Genomic DNA, 26,271 nt, shown 5'->3' on the forward strand with positions numbered 1-26,271 from the left:
TTTTCAATCAAATTTTGGTGTTGTCTCCCAAATATAACAGTGTCTATTTTTGTTCTGATATCATGGACCATGAACGAGCAATTTGCTTTAAATTGATGAAATATAAACCCTTAGATGTACAGCCAAAGATCACTCTTACTTCTCCTCTAACCTTTTATTGGAAGAATAGGGTAGACAATTACATGGCGGCAGTTCTAAACGAAGAATATATAGATCCAAGATTGACTGCAGGGCAGGTGGGTAGTTACCGTGCCTCAGTTGGTTCTGCTTGCAAATTTGAGAGTGACAGCAATGGTAAGTTTCAGAAATCTATGTGATGTTCATTTGGTGATGACACAGGGCTGTACATATGCTAAAAATGAAAAACCTTAAATCTCCCAAATTTCACATAAATGGAGACCTTTGAACTTGCATAGAAGCAAAACCTGGGGAATGGATACAATTTTTATTTGAAGTAAAAGTAATTTGAGTCATTTATAGTGACGTTAGATTTGCAAAAAACTGTAGGAATTTTTTGTCTGAAAAGAACAGGGTCTATTCGGATTAGACAGGAGTGGGAAAAAATTATGTTTACAGATTAAATTCTGAACCCAAAACAATTTCAGAAGGCAAAAGAGATTTAGTATTGTTGTTTGTGATATAACAATTTTCCATGGCAAAATTTCCTTTCACTGAGCCACCTCATCGCCTTTAGTAACCTTTATGGAAGCGCTGAGGCTGTGCATGTTAAGAGTCTGGTGTTGGTCCCTTCCAAAATTTATTTGTGACCTTGAAGACTCAATCCTAGTCTCAGGTTATATTTGTAACCTGAGGTACAGGCTGCACTGTTTGATATGGTAGCCAACAGCTACATAGGCTATTTAAATTTAACAAAATATAAATTTAACTATTCAGCCATAAAAAACAACAATGTAAACCCATTTGCAGCAACATGGATGTCCCTGGAGAATATCATTCTAAGTGAAGTAAGCCAGAAAGAGAAAGAAAAATGCCATATGAAATCACTCATATGTGGAATCTAAAAAAAAAAAAAACAACAACAAAACATAAATACAAAACAGAAATGGACTCATAGACATAGAATACAAACTTGTGGTTGCCAAGGGGGAAGGGGGGTGGGAAGGGACAGACTGGGAGTTTGAAATTTGTAGATACTGACAGGCATATGTAGAATAGATAAACAAGATTATACTGTATAGCACAGGGAAATATACACAAGATCTTGTGGTAGCTCACAGCGAAAAAAAATGTGACAATGAATACATGTATGTTCATCTATGACTGAAAAACTGTGCTCTACACTGGAATTTGACACAACACTGTAAACTGACTATAACTCAATTAAAAAATTTAAATTTAACTTAAATATAAATAAAACTGAACAGTCAGTTCCTCAGTGGCACTCAGCCACATTCCAAGTGCTCTGTACTGAGCAGCACACACACACAGCCTCCGCTCTGAACACAGAACGATTTATTGGATAGCACTGGAGAGAGGATGAGATTTGACTTTAATAATAAATGATTCAAATCAGGTTAAATAGAGAATATGTTTTTTTTTTTTCATGACTAACATGGCGGTAATCAAAAAGTTGTGTTACACTGCTGTTTCGGTTTTGCTGTCCTTCTGAGATATATGTATCACAAGCACGGTGCTACTCTTAATTTCTCAGTCAGAGAATCGTTAAGGGAAGGTGTTAGTGAGTTTCCTGTGTCATAAAGGAACTCCTTTCTCCCTTCATTATGTTATTTTGCATTCAGCTTAAAATTATGCCATAACGATACACTGGAAACTTTTACTTGTTCTTTCTTTTTAGACTTAATGGTGTAGTTTGATCAATCTTGAAGTGAGTCGAATGGTTTCATATAAAGAAAGATGTGTTCCACCTGTTTTCAGTCCTCTCATGTTTTTATTGCCCTAGCTATGAGGAATGAAAATATGATTGCCAAAGTTCCACAATGCCATACAAAGGAGTCAACTGTAACCAATATTCTAACATATCTCTAAGCACATATCAAAGATGTTCAGTTCTAATTTAGAAGGAACTAAGACAGTGCAGGGATGCTTGTATTTGTGATGTCTGGAAATAGAGACCATCAATTCATATTTTAAAATAGAATTTCTTTGCTTTTCATTACATCAGTGTGTTTATCATCAATGATGCACACCAGGTTGCAGTAACAAACTCTAAATCTCAGTATCTAAGAAGCACTCAAGGCCTTTCCCCCATCACTCCTGAACATGTCCATCGAAGGTCATCTGGGGGCTCTGTTCTTCTTTGTCTCCAACCTCATGATCTTGGGTGTTGGAGCAGCTCCTGTCTGTTTTGGTAGCAGAGGGAATGAGAACCAGGCAAAACAGTCTCTGGCTATTAAAGCTCCTTTCCAGAGATGACATAGCACCTTCCACCCACATTTCATTGGCCAAAGCAAGTCACAGGGCCATACCTAATTTCAAGTCAGCAGGGAGGTGCAGTCCCATCGTGTGCTGAGGGCAGGCAGAATATTTATGAACACCCAGCACGACTACCTCAGGGGGAGGTGCAGTATTTTAGGTGATATTTTTCTGTACCACTTTGGACGAGAAATTGAAAGAAAGAGATAAGGTAAGAAACGACTTAGTTCAGAAATAAAGGACAATGCAAGAAAGAAAAAGATAATAAAATAACATTGCCGGAGGTAAACAGAAATATTATTGTTTTAGGGAGATACTGACTAATAGAAGGAGGTTAGGGACGGTAAACTCTCTCCGACTAGGAATGCATCTTTCATTCTGAAGGCTGTTTTAGGGACAAGCATCGCTCTCTGCCATGCCTCTGGGTCACAGGATAACTCGGGTGGCTGATACATGCCTTCATCCTTTCTGTCCCGTCTTTTTGAAATGTTGCCTCATTCGTCTGTTTCATTTGGTCTCTGTGTCCTTGCAATTTTATCACTTTCTAAAGTGAACTGCTAGCTGAATAATTTAACTGAAACTAAAGATGGTACTAGATTTTAAAAGAGTATCTAAATGATCTGACAGAAGTCATTTAAGTGGAGAAAGATTTAACCTTCCCCCCCCCCCCCAAATGACCGTGGGCGTCCTTCATAACCAGTCTTGCTATTGACAGGTCTCACATTTGAATCTAACATACTTCTCTCTCTCTCCCTTGGTACATCTATACAGCTGTGCTCTGTTGCAGAGAAATTTAGGGTTACTTTGGCTTTTCATTTTTCATGCTGACACTTTGGGAAGAGCCATATTCTAGTGAAAGATATAGCCTGAAACCCTCTCTTTAATCCAATACTCAGTGGGCTGCGACACTTTCAGGAGCATCTGCACAAATGCTGAACGATAATAAAATGGCATCGCTGATGCTACCAGAGACTGAGCTTTTTCAAATAAAACACCCCAGACTGAAGCGACATCAGTCCCACATTTCACTATCACTGTGGTGAATGGATCCCCTGACCCTATGCCATCTATCCATCTCTGATGCCAATCAGATTTATCGCTGGACATTTAACTAAATACAGAGCCCTGCAAGGTACTATTTATAAACTAATATAAGTCATTTGTCTCCTGCTTTAGAAAATTACAATCTCTGGTATGGATTGCAAATTAGATTAAGACTATTTTGTTGTACATTTTATGGTTTATAAATAGATTGTTCTGTGTTTTTTCTTTCTCTAATGCCTTTTTATAATACCTAGTGGGAAAACTCATACCTAAGCTCACATTCTTATTATGAACTGGAATACATTTTGTGTTTTAAACATTCAGAAAACAGTTTAAGCATGTACCAGGAAAAAGAGTGATCCTGTATTATTGAAAAATCTCAATCTGGGTAGAATTCCTTATAATTGCACTTAAAATGCCGCATTTATTTTCAGGGTTGTTTTTGTTCAGGTAATGATCCTGTGTAAACTGATCATCTTCACAGAATCTACTTAAATGCTGAAATCTCAGCGTTCTTTCTTAGATGTCTGGAGTAACAGAGAAAAATCTGTTCTGCTTACGTTCTGTCTTCGTGAATAGACAGCTAGAATATGGAAATGAATGAGCCGACTGCAAAGCTGAAGCCAAACGTAAGATGAATTCCTTAGATCCCACCATAAAGATAAATAAAGCAGATCTTTATCATATTTTTTCGTACACCCTGCATCGGTAAATTGTGCTCTTGGTGTTTTTTGCCTTTCATTCTGAATGCTCATTTAAGCAGTAAAAGCTACCTGAAATAGAAGTTGAAAAACAGACCGTTTTTTTTCTCTTTCATATTTACAAAGAATTACTGAGGTAAAGTTAGTTAGTAATTTTTATTTTGTTATCAGAAAGAAAAAAAAAATGGTGGGTGAGAAAATGGCCAGGAATATGGCTCTATGACATAATTGGAATTAGTAGCTTCTTGGGTGGGCCTCAGAAGTGCCTGCCTCAGGCACAGCCCCGCTACCATCCTCTAGTCATCTGTTGTCTTCTTTGGGGACCTTTAAAAGGCAAGTAACACTAATATTTTGTGTGATTTAATTGTAGAGGCTTTTCTTTAGTAACGAGAGAAGACCTTAGTGGCATGAAAATGCTGGGTGCTGGGGATGAGAACTCAGACCTGGGAGTTGGAATAGCATTACAAAAGGCGAAGAAGTCTTTCCCACAATGATTTTGCCTTTATTTTTTATTTTTTCTAGAGCCAGTTCTGCTTATGATAAATTTGTTCAAGAAACACAGAGCTGATCTGCTGCCAAATGACTCTGATCCTCCAAATTGCAACAGACCACCAGTTAAAAATGACTGAACTTTAATGTGGTGCATACAACAGTGGGAATATATATGCTGTCTACACACTTACGGAGTTCATAGACTAGTTGTGAAGTTAACCACTTCTCATCCAGCGAAACATAAAACATAATCAAAATGGCCATACATGCTACAAAAGAGAAATACCAGGTTTTATGGGAATATGTAACAGAGGAGTCGAGGAGAACACATATGAGACCATACAATAGGGACTCAGGAGAAACTGTCTCAAAGTTTAACTTTTGTACCAGGCTGCTTGTTTTTTTTGGTTTTTTGTTTGTTTGTTTGTTTTTGTTTTTTCTTACAGGATCTTGATATAACTAAGAGAAACACTGAACATATAAAAAGTTGAAAAAAATACATAGATTTACTTTCATTGGAACTTTGTGAGAAATATACAAGTCTCTCCCATTTGACCTTGTCTTTCCATTCTTCCTGCCAACTACCTTGCCCCCACCACCTGATTAGTGCATCAGCTTTCTTCCTCCAATCTCTCTCCACTTCTGTCTACCCCACACATGGCTACTTGGTGATGTCCTCCTAAAACCAGCTGTCTAGTGTATTTCATGTATTCTTTTGCTATACAACACTCGTCCCTTTGACTTATATTCAAGCTCAGTAATATGTTAGACATTGCTGGAAATAGCTCCGTATTCTCTGTAAGATGAAATGCAGTTCTCAGTCTGGCCCACAGGGTTCCCCCTAGTGTGACCTCAATCTTTTTTTCCTAATCTTTTCACTCCTTTATGTCTACACAAATCTTCTACAATAGTCAAGCCAATATGCTCAGAATGCCCTTTACTAACTTTACTTAGGCCTTTTCTTAACAAGTAAGGGTCTCCCCATTGTTCTCTGTTTAGGTAAATCCTGCTCAGCATTCCAGGTTCCACGCAAAACAAACTCTGCTTCTATAAACTATGTAATATTACCTTTTTGGAATAATTTGATATTAAAAGCATATACACAAATATATGATACATATGTACTTATGCTTATATGTTAATATATATGTAGATAGATAGGTAATTAGGTCTTCAGGAATGAAGACTTTAATTTTATAAACTATAGTTTTATACAAAAGTTTTTCATAAGAATTTAATTGATAAATATGTGGTAATGGGAAAAGAAGTACAATTATCAACTATCTGATGATAGTGTCACATTTCAACCCATCTGTATAATAAAGTGATTTTCTTGTTTGTTTGCTTTAGTTAGCCTGGAATTCAGTTCTCAGAATTGGTTGTCAATATGGTTCTCAAACATTTAATTTTATTGTAATTTGGCCTGATTTTAGGAACTACCAAAATGTTTAAGTAAAAAAGGATAAAACTATAGTTACAGCATCTGGAAACAAGCCTTTTATTCTATAATCCAGGGCACTCGGGTTTGCTGGAATTGTCATAATTAGTACATTTTAATATTGTTTATAGCATGAAATTTTTTCATTAAGATATTGACCTCATGCTAAGAAAGAAATTATTTTTAATAAATAAGGATTTATCTACTCTCTGTGAGAAACTCTTGTATCTTACACCAGGGGCCTTTATTTTCCTTAAAAGCTGCAGGATACCTGGCATGAAGGAAATAAAACCCTAATTTACTGACAAGTGTGTAAGCACAGCAGGAGTGAGAGAAAAGTGGTCTTGGGGATACTTTTATTAGTCTAAGTTTATTATTAGTCTACTTTATTAATGTCTAAGCTATGTTCAGAAAATGCTAAATCCAAATCCACTAAAGCCACTTTCCAAATCTACTAAATCTAGGTGAATTTATTTATTTTTTTGAACTCTTAGACTTAGGCATAAATAGGTATGATGGAGTTAGTATGTCCTTCAACTGCCAAAATATTAGATTGCTTTCAGAGTTGCTTGACCTCCAGCAGTGCTCAGAGAACTCCCTTGAAAGTAAGATGTGAAGCAGAGTTTCTCAGATGCCTCTGACTGCAGTCAGCTATTTTGATTTCATGTTGTTCGGGTGAGGGCACCGTTTTACATAAATACCACATCACCTTATGGTCTTCTCTCTTAGAGAGACGGAGGCCATTATTATTTCCTCCTCTTGTCCCAAGAAACTGTCTTGTCCCGAGACAATTTAAGGTGATTTCTTAGGCAAACAGACAAATATCTATTGTCAATTCTACATAGTTGTATCGTCATCCAAACAAATACATTTTATTCTTACATTCTCAAGGCAATAATGGACTCCCTTTACTATGTTGTATGATGGTTTTGCCGAAACAATGTACAATTTAAACTGCAGATTTAATGTATGAAGGGATTCTAGTGTATGTGCCATTGAATTTCAATACTGATGAGCTTTCTTCATCTCTTTCTTCCCCTCTTCTCCCTATTCCCCTCCCTTCTGCCCTTATAAAATATCCCAAACCTGAGGAAAGAGAGTCTTGGTAAGGCTTTTGAAAGAGACAAAATTGTGTATTGCACAGTCTAGCTATCTCTTTAATGAAGCCTCTCCCCTTTTTTCCCTGGATACCCAGTTAGATGACGTTCTGACCAATAATATGTTTTATACAACGTGGAGCCACTTGGTGGCGCTTATCCTCTGATTTCCTGGCAGGTAGGTGTGGCCAGAGGCCTGTGAGATGTGACAGCTGCATTCCAGGTGTGGTTTATTCAAACATCCCATGCCATCTTCTTTCTTATGGCTTGATGTAAGGATGGCAGTGGCACAATTTGCAAGAGGTCTGAGTCCCTGAATCACCATTTGCAGAAGAGCTGCCTTCTGATCAGTAACACTGGTGTGAACTTTATATAAGCTGCTGCTATGTTCATTTCGGCAAGTCTTGTGACTTGAGGGCTAACCTCTGATGTAGCTACTGTTGCATTAAATAATACGCTTTGTTAGCCGACTTGAACATTAAAATTCTCGAAAAAGAGGGCAATGTTGTGAGAAAAAGCATTGTTTAGACATAGAGATGTTTCCTTTGGAAGAATTTGCATGTCTTAAAGATTTGCCTTTAAGCATAAGGACCTGCTGTTGTATGGATCCTTGGGCATTGTCTGGAAACAAAGACCTGGCTATGGGGATTTCTGTCTTGAATTGGAACCAGCTGAGGGGCTGAGAGGTCTGAAAGGATGGGACCTGGTGGAAGAGTACAGTGGAAAGGAGGAAGAAAGAGGAAATCTCCAAAAGCAAAGGCAACAAAGCAAAATTAAACAAGTGGGACTACATGAAACTAAAGAGCTTGCACAGTTAAGGAGCTCACGAACAAAATGAAAAGACAACCTACTGAAAGGGAGAAAATATTTGTAAATCATGTATCTGATAAGGGATTAATTTTAAAAATCATACAGCTCTTAGTAAAAACCCAAACAATCCAATAAAAAAATAGGCAAAGGACAGAAAAGACATTTTTTTCCAAAGAAGATATACAGATGGCCTACGATACATGAAAAGATGCTCAGCATCACTAATCACCAGGGAAATGCTTATCAAAACCACAGTGAGCTATCACCCCACACCTGTTATACTGACTGTTATCAAAAAGACGAAAAACAGCAAGTATTGGTGAGAATGTGGGGAAAAAAGGGGGCCCTGGGAATGTAAATTCATGCAGCTGCCTGTGGCATATGCAGCGCCTGTGGAAAACAGTGTGGAGCTTTCCCCCAAAATTAAAAGCAGAACTACTATGTGATCCAGCAACTCCACTTCTGAGTATTAATCTGAAGAAAATGAAAACACTAATTCAAAAAGATAAATGCACTCCCATGTTCACTGCAACATCATTTATAATAGCCAAGATATGGAAACAACTTGTTTCCATCAGTGGATGAATGGATAAAGATGTAGTGTGTGTGTGTGCATACACACACACACACACACACACACACACTACATATATAATATCTATACATATACATGTATAGATATATATAAATACATATATGTATTTTTATATATAAAAAATATATATATATATAATATATATATAAAATAAGTAATCCATGAGGTGGAATGTACAGCATGGTGACTATAGTTAATAATATTGTAGTAAATATTTGAAAGTTGATAAGGGAGGAGATCTTAAAAGGCCTCATCATAAGAAAAAAATTGCCACTCTGTATGGTGATCGATGTTAACTAGATTTATTGCGGTGGTCATTTTGCAATGTACACACATATGGAGTTATTATGTTGTGCACCTTTAATATAATGTACATCAATTTAAAAAAAAGAAAACATTAAAAAAATTAGGGAAAAGAAGGAAGAAGAAGGAAGGAGGCCAGGTGGAGGATGAGGTGGACGCTCATGACAGGCAGACTCAACAAGAGGTGATTCAGCAGGTAAAGGGTCTTGTTTGTGGCTGTTTTATATTACGATTCTTTGCTTTCTGGGAAAGGTTTGTACCCCTAAACTCTTCTGATTTTGTGGGCATACTTGAAGAGATGCATATAACGAGATGACTCTTTGAGCTCTGTTGCTATGTGGTATACAAGGTGTTCCAGAAGACAGGCATCTGAAGGATTCTTTGATTTGCTGTAAATCTCAGCAAGGTCAGCATTTGCCTCTTGCTTACAAATGAAGCACTGTGTCTCTGTCCGTACAGAGGCAACATGTCCTCTGCTTACGGACTCAGCTCATGCACGTCTTCTAGAACCACTGCTAAAAGCTACGTATTCTGCTGCCTGGACTTCCTCATGATAGGGATGTGATAAAGGCAGCCGGACGCTGAAGTCCAATACTTCCTGAGTTCCAGTCCTGTCTCCCCCTTTAGCAGCAGAGTAACCCTGGGAAAGCTTATGAAACCCTTTTGCCTTAAGTAACCCCTTTGGATAAACTAACCTTTGAGTGTTAATCTCCTTTACTGCAAAATAGATATTATAAAACCTGTCTTTCCAGTTGTTGTGAGAATGGTATCTGCCTAAATTCGTGCAGGATACAAAGACCAGGTTACATCCAGGCTAACTCTTCACAGCCCTGCTTTTATTACTGGGGGACAGCAGCGTGCATCCTCTCTGCTCCTTACTGGCTGTGTCAGTAGCACATCTGCTTCTAGTTTATATTAAATATATCACAAAGATTCTAGGATGCAAGTATAGTGAAGAAGATATGCTGTAAGACAGAAAGGCTAGAGGAACATACGGCACGTTTGTAGAAGGATACCATAGATCTCTTAATTAGAAAAAAAAAAAAAAAGTAATGCTATCTGCCTACCTACCTATCTACCTACCATCTAACGTGTCTATCTAAAGTCAACTGTATCTTCACCTAGAAATCACTCCCCTAAATATGTTGCTATTGTTCATATGCATCTGAAATGATATATATAGCTTTTAATTCTGCTTCTCTCATATAAACTTACATTACAAAGAAATTCCTATGAGGCCAGGTGAATCGGGAAAAAAGGTGAAACTATCAGATCTAATTGTGTTTGAGACAACCGGGAGTCGAAAAGTTTTTGGTGAACTGGGAGCTCATGAGCTATTGAAAGAAAAAAGCCACTACTCAGATCTGCCAACTGTGGCCATGCTGGATCTTGTAACCGTTCAAACAAAACAAAACAAAAGCAAAAAAACCCCTGGAAATCTTAAATTTTATGCAGAAATGTTCTGATTTTTAAATGTTGTTTATTTAATTTTTTCCTAAAAACAATATGAGTTTAATGGCTGAATAATCACCTAACTTTAATCATCTCCCTATTCTTGATATCAGGTTGCTCCATTTTTTCCTATAATAAATAATAGTTCAGTAAACATTATTGAAATACATCCTGATTTGTGCTCTCACGAATAAAGTCCTAGAAGTAAAATTATTGAGACACACATAGACACATATTGCCAATTCGAGCAGTGTTTTAACTATGTAATTTCCCACTAACAAGATGAACGGGCCTATCTCAATGCCATTCTCACCAGCAACTAAGCATTAAGATTTACAAATTTTTTGCTAATTTGATAAATGTAAACTGGTATCTATTTTTTTCCTGAACAGTAATGAGGAAGTGACTTGTTTTTAGGTGCATTCATAATTTTTAAATTTCTTTTCTTTTGAATTCCAAAAGCATTCGTGCTTTTCTTTTTCAGTTTGTGTAAACTTCCTATATATTTAGGGTAGATATTTTCCAGGTTTTACCTTAGCCATGAAAAGAAAGACCAAACTCTTTAGCATAATATCTGAGTGTAACTGAGCAGGACCCTGTGGGGCTTTCCCAGGACAGACCCCTCCCCATATCCTCTGCTGCAGCTCCTCTCTGAAGTACCCACATAATAGTGTATCATGTATAGTTCCTGAGTTTTTCAGATGCCACCAAAGGGAAGAAATTAACTACTTGAGATGGAGAGCACATGGCTCCCAGAACTCCTGGCCCCTAGGGATTGATGGGGTTGACCGCCCTGTTACCTCCACATCAACCAATCAGAGAATTGTGCATGAGCTGATCATGTACCCTGCGACCCCCCTCCCTCACCTGGCCTTTAAATATGCTCCACTGAAACCCTCGGGTAGTTCTGAGTTTTCTTGGGCATGAGCCACCCTGTCCTCCTTGCTTGGCCCTGTGATAAACTTTTCTCTGCTCTAAACTCTGACATTTCAGTTTGGCGTCATGGTGTGTCGGACACACGAACTTGCCTTTGGTAACGTAAGTACACTCAAATCAGGTTCCTGTCCATCTCTCAACCCTCAGATCTCCTCACCCCAAATTTTCCGCATCATACCCTGCCCTGCAGCCTCCATCAATCTTCTGCACCTTTGCAACTTACGTTCTGGTTTTTGACTGACATGCATCCTCTCCTTTGTCAGTCTGGTGAATTCCTACTCAGACAAAGCTACCGGATGTTCTCTAAAGTGTGCAGGCTTTTCAGGCAACCTAGCATGGAATTTGAGTTTTGCCAAAAACTAGTCTTTTTATTTAGTTTCAAGTTTGCAACTTCATCTCCATATCCATGTCTAAAATTTGATGGAACCATTCCCAACTTTCCTCCTTGAGGTCAGGATTAAATGAGATGATATACGGAAAGTATTTGGTCCAATACTTGGTTTCTAGCAAGAACTCAACGAAAGCTGTTATATGTGACTCTTCGTTCTGGAACTTCTTGCTCCTCTATCTGACTGGACTATAATGTTTGAAAACTATTCTTTTTAAACATGACATTTTCTACCTTGTATCTGAGAGTTTTGTTTCCTTTGTTTCAAAGTTATGTGTGAGAAGCAGATTATTTGATGATTTCCAATTCTGTTTGACAAAATAGAATAAAATAGAAAACCAATTCTGGGACTTCTAAAAGAGTTTCCTTTACTTCTACTTACTTCCTGATTTCAATCTTTATATTCATCTGCTATCAGTCAAAGATCTCTGTAACCTTTTGTGGGTATATTGGAAAAAACTCATCATTAGCCTATAGAAGTTGCTAAGTGTGATTCAAGGTCTCCACGTGGCACAGACACCTTTTTAGTTTTTAGAAGAAATTTCCCTCAAACTTAAGAGAGTGATATAACCATTGCTTCCAGGTCCTTTATAGCACCTGCAAGCAAGGCTAGGTAGAGTGTAATAATTAAAACAGACTCTACTTTCCAACCTCTCACTGACTGGAGCAAAACAGGATTTTTATAGGATTATGGCTACTGCTTCCAAAGGTGAGTGAGTTCACAGATGAAACATGCAGTGCCCAGTGTGGAACAGTGTTATTAAAAATGAGATTTCAAAGCAACAGGAAATAGCTACATCAAACTTCATCTCAGTGAGGCAAGGGTAGAGAGCTGTAAACACTTGCAAGATTTTTTTCCCTAGTTTAACAAGAAAAATGTAATAAGTGTTCACATTCCCATTACAAGGTTGTCAGAGCAAAATTAGTACATGATGCACTTCAAGACACGGATTGTTCAGAATTTACCGATGCGTGAAATCAAAATTAGGCAAAATGCTAGAATCAGGAGAAAAACTGGCAAAGACTCATCTGGAGCTGCTGAAGTGTCAATACAAGTATTAATACCTTTCAACAGAACTTTCTCTTAAGTTTAAGTAAAATCTAAAGGGCAATAAGAAGATACCCATGCTAATTACTCTTTACTTACTGATTTTAAGTATTTATTAACATTTAAAAAATATTTCACTTTAAAAGTAAGATGTGGATTAGAATTTATACAGCATATATGCTGAATTTGAGTTGAAGGCACCTGACTTACTGACTTTATCTTCTAGTTCACTTAATCAGAAGTAACTGGAAGTCTGAGTGCATTATTTTAGAGACAAGGGGGCGGGCATCTAGAAAGGTGAAACTAACTAACCGTCAAGGATATTGTAGGGAAACTCTTATACTGGATGAGAATAAAATGACCTTTAAAGATCTGATTGCTCTACGTTTTGTCCAACGTCACACAGCTAGTTAGAGATAGAATCCATGTCTCCTAGTTAATTGCATCTGGTGTTAATGTTGAGCTTGCTGGTAACACAGAAGGGAGGAAAATCATAGTGTATGACCAAAGATCACTACCACCAGTTAAAAATTTCTCCTTTTCTGAGTACATATTTTTTATCACCTCAGATGAATAAAATACATGATAAAACATGCATTTTAGGGGGAGGGTAGAGAGCATGTGTAACATGCACAGGGACCTGGGTTCAATCCCCAGTACCTCCTCTAAAAAACAAACAAACAAAAAAACCTAATTACCTCCCCCTAAAAAAAAAAAAAAAAAAAAACTAAAAAAAAAAACAAACCATACATTTTAGTAATATTTTTTCCAAAAACCGTTCTTTTAACTATTTCCTATCAGTGATCAGATGCTTGATGAATCCTAAATTAATCTTCTCTTCAGGCATTGACCTCTTTCCTACAGTTGACACTGTTTTACCTCTCTTCTTGAAATTCTTTTACTTTGACTTCTGCAAACTACCTTTTCAGGACTTTTCCCCCACCTCTCTTTTCCCACAGCCTCTGTTTCTTCATTTTTCATCCTTTCCAAAAAATGTAAGCATTTCTCCAAGTTCTGCTTTGTAGTCTATGTGCATCTCCGTGTATCTGGGTCAACTGTGTTCAAGTCTCTCAGCCTCTAACTGGAGATTCTGTTTGGAATCCTTCAAGATGGATTTCTTGCTCCCACCTGTCTCCAGCAGATCACAAATGAGTCATCACACCACCAATTGAAACAGCAGCCTCTCCCAGTCGTGTTGCCTCTGTGAAGAGTGGGATTCATGCACTTAACTCACTTTCTTTTTCATCATCACCATTTTATTTAGGTACGTATATATGTATGTATTTGTGTATTTATTTGCAGGCAGGAGGTGAATAGCAGTCATTATATTTGGTTCTAGTTATTAAAAAAAAATGAATGAGATACAGTGATGGTCCTTTTAGCAGCTTGGAGAAGGCCAGGAGAATGGATCATGAAGGTTAAGTAGGAATTTCTCAGAAAAAGCAAGGAAGGATCAAACAGAGGGACCCACATGAGCAAAGGCAATGTAATCCAAAGGGATGCAATAAATTCGGCAAGCATGAGAAATTCTGATCATTGAAACATAAAAGTGATGTGGGTCAGTGGTGAGAGACGAGGCTAGAAAAGTGGACTGATTGTTCCTTCCTTCAGAAATATAAATTCACGTTTGTTGCATCCTTCTTGAGCGTATGACTTCCCCTCTATTCTCACTGCTGGAATACTATGTTTGTTTAACCCAGGGTATTTTTCTGTCACTGATGTTTTCCACTAATCTTTCACAAATGTTACTTTGCATGCACCTCTTCTACCCATATGTCAAGTGTACATATCCCATCTTACTTTAATCATCAGGGCTATTCAAACCTATGTGTTACTATTCTATATTCTATTCATGTGCAATTCTATCCATTTTCACTATTACAGAAACACCATGTGTTGTTTCCATTTCATGCATTTAGATTATTTTATTTCCTCTATCTGAAATGTCTTCTCCTTTTCTTCTGCCAAACCAAGTCCTACCTTTCATTCCAGGACTGGCTGAAGTCCCACAACTGCCAAGACATCTGTTTGATGACTTGAAGATGTCTTATTAGTGTTGATGCGAGCAAGGTGAGGAATCCATCCTACTCTTAATTTAGACTCATCTCCTCTAGGAAGATATCAAAATTGAAGTTGCAAATTGAAGTGAAGCAAATTAGAGATTAACAAGCTGGATTTCTCCTCTTCTCACCTGCCAGGTTCTAAGGAAGACACAGCCTGTTCTGAGTATGAAAAAGCTATTACACAAGTAACACAAGCCAAGAGAGAGTCTGAATTATTCTTTTTCTTTGTATACTATCTTCCTGTGAAACTGTATTTTTGGCTTGACTCATTAATTTGATTAATTAATTCACGAAGTAAATAAAGTTTGGTTGGGCATCTACCATGAGCCACCTACAAATGCTAGCCTCAAAGACCTTACAGAATGCTGGAGAAGAAGATAAATAATTAAGCATTTGATGATAATATAAAAATATGGACGTGTGTCGAGCACCAACTGACAAGGATGGGCTTGGCCAGGGGAAGCCTCCCAGAGGGAAGAGCCCTAACTCTTCTTAGTCCTATTGAGTGCTCAGTATTTTTCTGAACATTGTGGGGACATTAAGCCAGAAAAGGTATTACAAAGTGCAAACACAAAACCACAGGACCTTAAGCAGAAGCACTTCAGATCTCAATGCAGAATTTATATTTTAATGGGTTAGAAACGATATTATTGGAACTAGTTCCCCAGCTTTGGAAACTGCAGCCAATTAAAAATCAGCAAATTGGAAGGGGGAGCTGGGTTGTGTGGGGCAGAATTTACATTGAGATAAAAGATAAAAATGTATAAAATACATATTGGAGCAAAAAAAAAAAAAAGCAAAAACAATTGAGGACTTTTTAGTGACAGAAGAGAAAATCCTCACGTTGCATTAAGCCCCAAGAAAACAGTTGGTTCATTTATTTCTTCAACAAAAACAACAAGAAACGGAATTACTGAGTGACTCCTGGATGTGGAGGGCTATTTTACATAAAGGAGCTAAAAGGCGAAAAACCCAATAAAGTGAGATAATCACATAACTTGGTAGAAACAGTGTGATAAGTGCTGTGAACAAAATATGGGCCAAGCATCCTGGGAGCACAGATGAGGCAGTGATTAATTCTTCAGGTAGGGGGAGACATCACAGAGAAGATCAGTGGGAACTGTAAACTGAATGATTTTAGCAGAGAGAGAAAAAAAGCGAAGGCCATTCTAGGAAGAGAGAGAGAGTATAAACACAAACCAAAAAGAATAAACATTCAGAAAATGAAAGGACATGGAATATTTGTAGAAAGACAGTGCCAGCTTGTGTAGTTATCACCTGGTGATACACCGCTTTGTAAGATGGCTTAAACACTTTTGCAACAAGGCAGGTATACCAGTGAACCAACTCGTCAAACATGAGCACGTATGGGAGTGGAGGATGCAGGAAGTAGGACAGGCTGCTCTTGTGCTAGGAACCTAGGTCACTTACACCCAGTGGCTATGTGACCACAAGGCCTATTTTAGTGTGCTGAAAAAACCCTGGAGTAGGAGTCAGAAAATGCTAGTCTTTGTCTAGGGTGTCCAGTCATCCCCATTTGTCTGGGATGTGGGGTTTTCAGTTCTATACCTGGCATAGTTCTGGGCAAACTAGGATGGTTAGTCACCTTAACTCTGCCATCAACTTGTCACAGTCACTTGACCTTGGGAAGAACTCACTGGTTTCTTGCTTGTTTTGTTTTAGCTCTAATCAAATGAATTAAAATACATTTTCTTCTAGGTGTGTGATACATTGTTTACAAAACTGGCTGCAAATATTCCCCTCTCTCTAGCCATTCCCTTTTGCGATGAGACTCTGTAGTCCCTCCCACCATCTACTCACCGCTCTGTATCTGGACTGGTTCTATGACTTGCTTCGAACAACAGGATGCTGAATCTGTTCGGAGGCTTTAACAAACCCTGCATGATTTCCATTCATTCTCTTGGAACTCTGCCCACCATTGGGCAAACAAGCCTAGACAATCTGCTAGAAAACAGCAGGGTATGTGGGCCAGTTAAGTCAGTCTAGTTGTGCCAGACAGATGTGACAGATGTGACAGATGTGATGAGAAATGTGTAAGAAACCAGCCAAGTTCGGCAACACTTCTGACCCACGTGCAGCTAAGTACAGACAAATGAGAGAGCTCAGCAAAATAACCAGTCGACTTGACCCCCCCAAAAACTGCTGAGGAATAATAAACGGTTATCATTTGAGCCCGTTGTGTTTTGGTGCAGTTTGTTGCACAGCAACAGACAGGTCAAAAAGAGGACTTCCAAATTCAAGCTAAAGGAGGTGCCAAGGTAAACTAACCTTATTTGAAATGGGTTATATTCCAGCACAGGGAATTGTAAGGACCAGGGTTGGGACTAATGTTTCTTAATTAATAGAGTAACTCGAAAACACAAAGAAACAGACCAACCCAACCCAACCCACCCCAACCCAACTCAACTCAACAAGCTGTTGGCAATACAGGAATCCTAGTCAGAGGAGGATTCCCTTATCTGAAAAGATCACATCCTTGGGATCCAAATACTATCCACATTTTGTAAGTATAGCAAGAGTCAGGGGCAGTGACATGTATTTGTAACCACACAATACAAGCCATCACTACTCTGGATGCCATCTTCGAATATAATAAAGGATGAATACTCTCACAGTCACTTCATAGTCTGATGACACATAATCTCTTATAACAGCTGTAATTCATGCTGAGATGTCCCTGGGTAATTGGGCTCAAGCTTTAAATGCTGCAATAGTCTCTCCACACTTAAATAAACACTAATGCAAATGGGCCAGAAAGAGCACATGAAGTCCATGCATAGAAGACGACTTTAAGCCCAAAGAGCTAACTAACCTATGCACTAGCTCATCTGATAGAATGTTGGTAATTCTGACAATGCGTCAAATGGAAGATTTTTTTTTAAATGCTCCCCCAGGTAAATTTCTTTTATAGTGTTCAACTCTGCCCTTAGGCATTCACTCACAATTTCAATTGACCTGCTATTGAAGAAAAATACATGGAAATAACTGGGCATAATTTGCCTCCAATATAGAATGTATATTCTGTCTCATTACATGAAAAATGAATAGGTGTTTTTAATATCATCTTGTGACAATGCATAAATCTCTCAGTTCCTAAAAATTTGAGTAACGCCACATTTATTATTTCTACAGAACTTTTCATCTCAGGGTTTCTAAATGATTTCCAAATGGATGTAAATCTAGACATCTTTCATTCCCTACACTTTCCTCCTCCTTTTGATCTCAATAACACCAAAATTGTATTTATCTCATCACACTATTCATCTGCCTGTCGTTCAAGCTTTTTATGATTTCTTCTCCTTTCAGTCAATTGCTGGGAATAACTTTTTTTATTCTGTGTGGTTCCTTTTTTTCATTTTCACAAACACTCCTCCACACAGGCACAAAGACCCTCTGCAGCCAAAGAAAAAACCCCTCTTCTTTTTAACACTAACCTCCTTCATTCTCATGGAAAATAAACCTGATTCTCATCTATACAAGGGCAGTAGGGCATTTTGGGAAGGATATTTGGCTGAAATTTAGGAAAGGCAGGTTCATGAATTTGGGCAAATTATCTTCACTTTTATGATCTGTAAACTGAGGAAGTTGGATTGGATGATATCTAAGATTCCTTCTGTCTTGAAGAACACCTGCTCCCATACACTAGGGAAGGCACTGAGGTTACTAGAGTTACACAGGCGTTTTCTGCCACAGACTGGCTTAGGGATAAGTGCATTTCTGTAGTATCTCAATGGTGAAGGAAAAATAATCTACCGTGCTTTTTTTTTTTCAGCTAAAATTTGTTGACTCCTATTTCCTTAAAGAATGCAGCCTGGTGTTGAAAGTCAAATTAGGTGAAGAGCAGAGGCTTGAGGAAAGCTGGGTTTTTGTGCCGGGGAAACAGCACCCTGGACGCTCTGCTCTTTTCCTGGCTGCCGTTTACTTCAGCAGCTGGAAGACACCTTCCCCATCAACTGCGCAGTTTTTCACTTTGCTTTCAAATAAGCATGGAACTTATATTTACAGCCTGCCTTCTCTCTCCATGTAGTTGCATGACAAGAAAGAGGCACATGGAAAGAGGAAATTTTTGCTTTGGGAGGCTGGTAAAAGTTTTAGAGCAGACGAATATACTGATAGAAAATGACTTTCTAGGCAGATTAATTTTCATGGTAGGATATGTAGCCTGCATTTTAGTGTAGATGAAACCGGATTTACGTCAGTAGGCTGAGATCATCCAACAGAGATACGGTAGTTGGGACTTGTAGGTTTTGGGTGATTAATAAGGCTTAGGGGAACAATCAGTCAGAGGACTATTATTTCAAGCCTGTAGATGGTAGAAGAATGGTAGGAATTCTGACGAGCTCCAGGTAGGAGGGAGGCCAGCTTCCAAGGGATGGTACATGGGAGATGTCTACACATGAGACAATGTCAAGGGCTCCAGGAGAAAGGACCACTCCAGAGTGGAGGTGTACACCAGTCAGCCTGTGAGCGATCAGTACTGAATGTGAGTCACGTGCTATAGTAAACATACTGAGAGCATCATATCCTTTAATTCTTGCAAAAACGGTAGAATAGGTATAATTAGCCTCTCCTCCTTATAAACGCAGAAAATGAGGCTTACGAAGATTAAACAACTTGCTTGGGACCATGCAGCAAGTAAATAGTCTAGTGACTGGACGAGCCACCCAGTGCAAAATAAAAACATGAGGCCCATTGTTCAAAAAATTACTAAGAATTTTGATTTGGTGATAGCAAAACACTAAACTAAGCATGGAACCCTTCTAAGTATGGTGCCCGGTGAAGCCGCACAGCGGAATGCCCGTGAAGCCAGCCCTGTCTGCCAATAATTAATCCCATGATCTCTGCCTCACATCCTGGTTCCCGCTGAATGCGGAGCATTCTGACGGGAGTTTAAAACAGTTCTTATGACCGGACACAAAAACACTGACAACAGCTCTTCGCTAAAAATTTGTTGAGACGTATCATCTGATGAAATGCTTAAATATATCATCAAAGGTACGCATGGGGACAAAAACCAATGGAAGCATTTTCTGTGATTCTTTTCTCTCATGGGCTTGAGAAGCCATCAGAAATACAGGCTGGTAGGTTCAAACAACAAATGCTTACATGTAAACCTGCTCTGAGCCTAAACCTGAGACTAAATTTATTGATTGGGGAGAATGCGTGCTGAAAAATATCACATTCGTCAGACTATTTCAAATATCATCTTATTCTGTAAAGATTAAATAAAGCCTCTTAAGATGAGTTTTTAAAAAAGAGCAACAAATTTGAAATTACCTCTAGAGAATGAATCCATGCACATTGCAGATATATTTGCGTGTCTAATGTGATTTGCATATCAACTGTGATGTGTGTGATGTTGTCTTTAGTCATGCACTTCTAGACACCAAGAAACTAAATAGGGGTGTGCACTAGATGGTCCAAAACACATTACAAATACTTAATAAATAAAAATTGTAGTGAGATTTCTATGGGCTTCTATCCCAAAACACATTCTGGGTTTTTGTTGGAAATTCCATGTAAATTAGTAATTTCAGAAAGAAACCTTTGATAGTATATATCCCTTCTCTATGTTGGAATCCTGCTTTTTACGTCATATCCTCTGAGCTTATTGGTTCTTTATGGAACATCCTTATCTAATAAGCAATGTGGAAAAATCATGCTACAATATGGATGCTTTGCTAAAACACTCAGATCACTGAAATGAAAGTTGTTTTGTATTTGTTTAGCTTGATGACTTATTTTTAAATATAGTTGCCAAAAGGAGTTTAAACAAAAGTGGTTTCTAAATATAAGTGTTAACATACACGAGTGTTTCTATTTATGCAAGGTGAGCAAAAAATATGTTGTCAAACAAATATGAAACCAAATGATAAACAGTTTTTCCTTGTCCCTCTCCCTCCATCTCTCTCTCTCTTTCTATCTCTCTTTGGTGTGAACCATGGGAGTTTGGGATTAGTAGATACAAACTACTACACATAGAACAGATAAATAGGTGAGGGACATCACTCAGCAGAGAGGTGCATCAGAACCTGGAACTCCATATCTCCTCTCCTTCCACCCAACACTTTATGAGTCTTTACTCCAGTGATTAGGAGAATAGCTACAATTTAAACATTTCATAAAACTAAATTTAAATTTTAAAGGGCTTAAAAATAGATTGATTCCTTACAAATCAAGGATAATGAGAAAGCTAAGAGATATTTTAAAATACCACTTTCAGTTAAATGATTATTTATACTACAGATACGAGAGGGGCAGATAGGTCGGATAAACGTCATGTTCTCAGTTCGACTCAGAGTAAAATGTGAGTAGTGATCCAATCGGGGTCAGGAGAAGAAGCAAGAAGACACACAATGAGATGCAGAAGTGGAAAAAAGAGAAAGGTTCCAGTCAACATAGGAGCCAATTAAAAAATGGCACAAGATCTAAATAGACATTTCTCCAGTAAAGACATGCAGATAGCCAATAGGCACATGAAAAGATGCTCAGTATCACTAATTATCAGAGAAATGCAAATCAGAACTACAATGAAGTGTCACCTCACACCAGTCAGAATAGCCATCATATGAAAGTCCACAAACAATAAATTCTAGAGAGGGTGCGGAGAAAAGGAAACCTGTTTGTAGGAATGTAATTTGGTGCAACCACTATGGAAAACAGTATGGCAATTCCTTAAAAAACTAAAAATAGACTCTCCATATGATCTAGCAATCCCACTCCTGGTCATATATCTGGAGAAAACTAATTCAAAAAGATATATGCACCCCAATGTTCATAGCAGCACTATTTGCAATAGCCAAGACATGGAAACAACCTTAGTGTCCACTGACAGATGACTGGATAAAGAAGGTGTGGTATACATGCAGTGGAATACTACTCAGCCATAAAAAAGAATGAAATAATGCACTCTGCAGGAATGTGGATGGACCCAGAGATCATCATACTAAGTGAAGTAAGTCAGACAGAGAAAGAAAAATAACACATGATATCACTTACATGTGGAATCTAAAAACAGGACACCAAAGAACTTATTCACAAAACAGAAACAGACTCACAGACATAGAAAACAAACTTATGGTTACCAGAGGGAAAGGGGATGAGGAGGGATAAATTAGGAGCTTTGGATTTGCAGATACAAACTATTATATACAGAATATATGAACAAGGTCCTACTGTATAGCACAAGGAACTATATTCAATAATTTGCAATAACTCATAATGAAAAAGAATATGAAAAAGAGTATATGTGTATGTGTGTATATAAACACACACACACACACACACATATATATATATATATACACATCACTGAATTGCTATGCTGTACACCAGAAACTAACACAACATTGTAAATCAACTATACTCCAATTTAAAAAAAAAATGGGAGCACACTAGAGTTAGGACCATGGACCATAGCTGATGACATTTCCGGTCTGCTTTATCCAGGACACCTGTTCAGTTTAGTCTCTTGAAGACCTGCCTTCCCTACCTGTTTTTTTTTTTTTTTTCCTTTTCACTTGAGATATTACTACCTCTCTCTCATAGCTAGATGTAACCATACAATTAGTATTCATTATTTGAGAAAACCTAAGTATGTTTGATTTCATGTAAACAAAAGGACCAGAGACAAGTTACGACCAAATTGCATAAGTGGAGCTAACTGATACAGACCAGGAGAGAAAAACTCTGTCCGGCTCAACTGTTCACGGGGAGATGCTCACCCCGAACAGCTGTGTTTTGCAAACCTGTCTGCTCGTGAAAATCGCTTGTGTCCTAATAAAATCTCTAGCTCGTGGAGACTCATCTCACCCCAGTTCTGCTGCATCAGAATTTCCAGGGGAAATGGTCTATTCATCTGTGTTCCTTCTAAGGTTCATGTATGATTTCTATGACTGAACCACTTTGGGAAAAAATTGTTGAGCAATGATCATGAGATCATAACTGTGCCCCCAAACTCAAGTGATGGTTGTCCAGATGGTAGAGAGAATTAGAAAACCCAGGCTTAGTTTTATTATCTCTACTTTCAGAAAAGGCGTATTTTAAAGAGAGATGTGTGCTTAAAAACCTGCAGCTTACAGAAATGATCAACAAACCCAAGCTCTAGTCCAAAAACCTGAGGGGACATGGGACATCCAGCAGCTAGGACGGTCATTCCTGGGCAAGGAGAGAGTCATTCCTGTCTTCCTACAAATCATCTTGGGCTTTGGGTAAACCCTCTGGTGCCCCAAAACATGTGGGACTCAACTCAAAGACGGCCACTGGGTGAGAGGAGGCACGTACTGCATATCCCAGCTGAAGGGGCTCACGTGCACGTAAATGACCCATAAAATGAGACAGGAGGATGGACCTGAGCTTCTTCCTTCGAGCACACCTGGGTCCCCCAAGAACTCTGCTTGATGGAAGAAGCCAGCATGAGTGGGGGTCACAATGCCACTGACAGCCTGTACCTTAAGGAACACATCTTGTTTTTGTTTTATTTTAAACATCAGGGCCCTTAACCAACTTCAAGAGAAAGAGAGTCGGAAATCCCTGCATTAAAATCCGATGCACAGGTGCATGCCTGCATACTGGCCCCCTGTCCCCTCCTCCCAGCACACACACACCCACACACACAGACGACGATGACATAAAATTTTAAGCGTTGATCTCAGCATGGGGGGAAAAAACACAGTCCTATTCCACACACATGATTTATATAGATATAACAGCTCTAATGTGGTATGCCACCTTCTAAATTTTTAAAACAATTTTATAATAGTGTTTAAAACCAGATAGGGACAGTTTGGAGAGCAAAGCTGTATCACAGGGTTTAGTTAAAATGATTTACTTGCGGGTTTTAAACAGCCTTAAGTGGTTTGTGAAAAGTGTTCTGATTTGTGCTTAATATGGATGGTGCTCAAAAGTCTGGGCACCAGAAAGGTACACCCCTGGGGACACATTCACCAGGAAAATGTAGGCCTTAAATACAGCTGGGTGTTTGCTTTCGAAACTGCTTTTCTGAATATTAGCATTTAAACCACCCACAGAGGCTTTGCAGATGCTTCACTGGGTAAATGAGGTAGAGACGAGAAAGCTCACGCCTCACGGCTGCTGCTTCTAATTCAGAGACAGTCCGGAAAACTGGGTTGACCACAGTCAACCACTTCTTAAACTAGCGTGAAAGAAGCTATCTTGGAAATCCAACTCCATTCAGTTAATTTTCTTCAATTAAAGTAAACAAAGGGAACTGACCTTTCTTACAATTTTCTAATTTAATTCCACACTATTTTCATTTTACCGTGTAAGAGAGAAGCCTCAGATCTTTACGCGAGTAAAGCGAGAGTAGTCATAATACAACCACTTCCTTTATCAGAACATCTTTCATCCAAGACATTCAGAGTTGTCTGTGACGCTGTCTCCTCGAACCCCTGTAATATCCTTCGTAATTTAGCTTGAACGATTACCATCTTCACTCACATCTGGGAGGCTGAGTCACGAAGACATAAAAGGTGAGATCTGCAGAGGATTTGGGCACATGTGCTGTTCCCACAGATTTATTTTAAAGTATTTATTAGCTTCCACAGTGTGCAGAGCACTATTCTAGACTCCGGGGTTATGAAAGAAAAGACAAACAGCCTTTGCCTCCCAGAGATTCTATTCTAGGGAGGGAGGCAGATAGCAACTGAGTAAATAAAAAATACACAAGAAGAACATTTCAGAGTGTGGTAAGTGATTTAAAGAACACAAGGTGAGGTAACGGGGGAGGGAAAATGAGATGGAGGTTCTCTTATAGACAGACGGTGAAGAATGCCCCCCAGAAGGTAACCTTCAACCCAAGAGCTAGATAACCAAGAGGAGAGACAGCACTACACTCTGGGGCAACAGTGTTTCAAACTGAGAAAACAGGAGGTGCCTTGCCCTGAGGCAGGAACGAGTCTTGGACGTGCACAGACCAGAAAGAAGGACCGTGGGGCTGGACCTTTTTGAGCAAGAGGAAGGGAAGTGATGAGATGAGGAGAAAGGAAGCAGCAGTCAGTTCATATGGGGTCTCACGTGACATGGTATGAAGTTTTCATTTTATTCCACATAGAGGAAGGAAACACTGGAAAGTTTCAAAAAGTAAACGGACATGATAGAAGTTACGTTTTAAAAGAAAACTCTGGTTGCTGGATGGAGAATGCTCTTATGGGGACAAAGGTAGGTAAAGAGAGGCCAGGTCAGAAGCTACTGAGAGTACAGGCTAGATCAAGTAGGGTGGATTATGTGGGTAGCTGGTGAGTTAAAACCACCTCGAGCAGTTCAAAAGATTTTATTTCTGTGGTATGAAAGGATTGACTGTCTGAGCACAGAGTGTAAATAAATGATAGGTGATAAATTAAGAACAAAATAAATGAATCCATTGTCAATTCTCTTTTTAAAGATAGGATTCTATGATCCAGCAATCCCACTCCTGGGCATTAAAAAAAAAAAAAGATGAGATTCAAAGATAAGATGTGAGGATTCCCTCCCTCTGTTTTTAAAATTTTACTTTAAAATTTTATTTCTATGTGTCAAAATCCTACTTAAGGACTATTTCAAACAGCAGTTCATCCCAGAATTTTTCCCTTCTCTTCCATCCATATTATATTTACTCCTCTTTTTAGCTCTCAAAAGTTTTTTATACGATGGAATAAACCGAGAATTGGTTTGAATCCAAGGAGGATTGTACTCTATTTCTGACTATAACTTGCTTTGTCTGTGGCCTTAGGCAATCTCTCTGTGACTCAGTCACCTTATTTAAAATGATGATGATTATATCTTCCTTATAGTATTATCTTATTTCGAGGATTGAAATAAAGTAATGCATATATAAAAGAGCCAGTTCTCAACAAAAGGTAGTTATTTTTATTTCTATCTTAATTATCCTGTTAATAATACCTAAATAATATCTATTAAAATTCTTGTGTTGATAATCCTAGGCTATTATTACCTTAAGTATTTTGAGTTATAGTTATCTATATATTAATTTTATTGCCCATTAAACAGGTGCCACTTTGAGGCTGGGATTCTCTCTTGTTATTGTATGAACCTGCATAGTGTCTCACGTTCAATATATGTTGAACATAGCTTACTTTTCACTAAAACAAACTGAATTAAATAGAACAGGGTCTAGGTGATATGGCATTAGGGAAAAGAAGAAGTGGAGGTACAACTGAAAATAGAGAAAAACAAAAATAAATTGGTAGCCTGAAACCTCTAAAAATAATTAAGAAGATAGTGATCATCTTACACTTTTTTTTCTCTCTCTCTCTCTCATAAATAACTCTGTTATTTCAGCAAATATAAGTAAACATGCTCATGATAACATGAGCTTCTGTTTCTTTTATGGAAATAATCTGCAGGTTGCTTTTCCTTGTTGTCAAGGTTATTGTGTCTATGGCCTAATTTGTAACCAGCCCACTAATTCCCATTACAAATCAACCATAGTTAAATCAGATCATGATTTATGCAAAAACTGAAAAGAAGTG

General features: G+C 38.3%; 1 protein-coding gene and 1 long non-coding RNA gene across 2 annotated transcripts in view; one reads left to right on the forward strand and one right to left on the reverse strand.

The window, feature by feature from the left end:
- Positions 1 to 26,271, reverse strand: part of CNTN5 (contactin 5) — a 550,779-nt gene that overhangs the window by 195,878 nt on the left and 328,630 nt on the right.
- LOC116666302 lies at positions 4,153 to 25,173 on the forward strand. The gene is made up of 3 exons (XR_004323065.1): positions 4,153 to 4,162; positions 19,251 to 19,256; positions 24,976 to 25,173. It is a non-coding gene; the product is annotated as an uncharacterized LOC116666302 (long non-coding RNA).

The sequence above is a fragment of the Camelus ferus genome, chromosome 10 (assembly GCF_009834535.1).
Source record: "Camelus ferus isolate YT-003-E chromosome 10, BCGSAC_Cfer_1.0, whole genome shotgun sequence".
Taxonomy (NCBI): Eukaryota; Metazoa; Chordata; class Mammalia; order Artiodactyla; family Camelidae; genus Camelus; species Camelus ferus.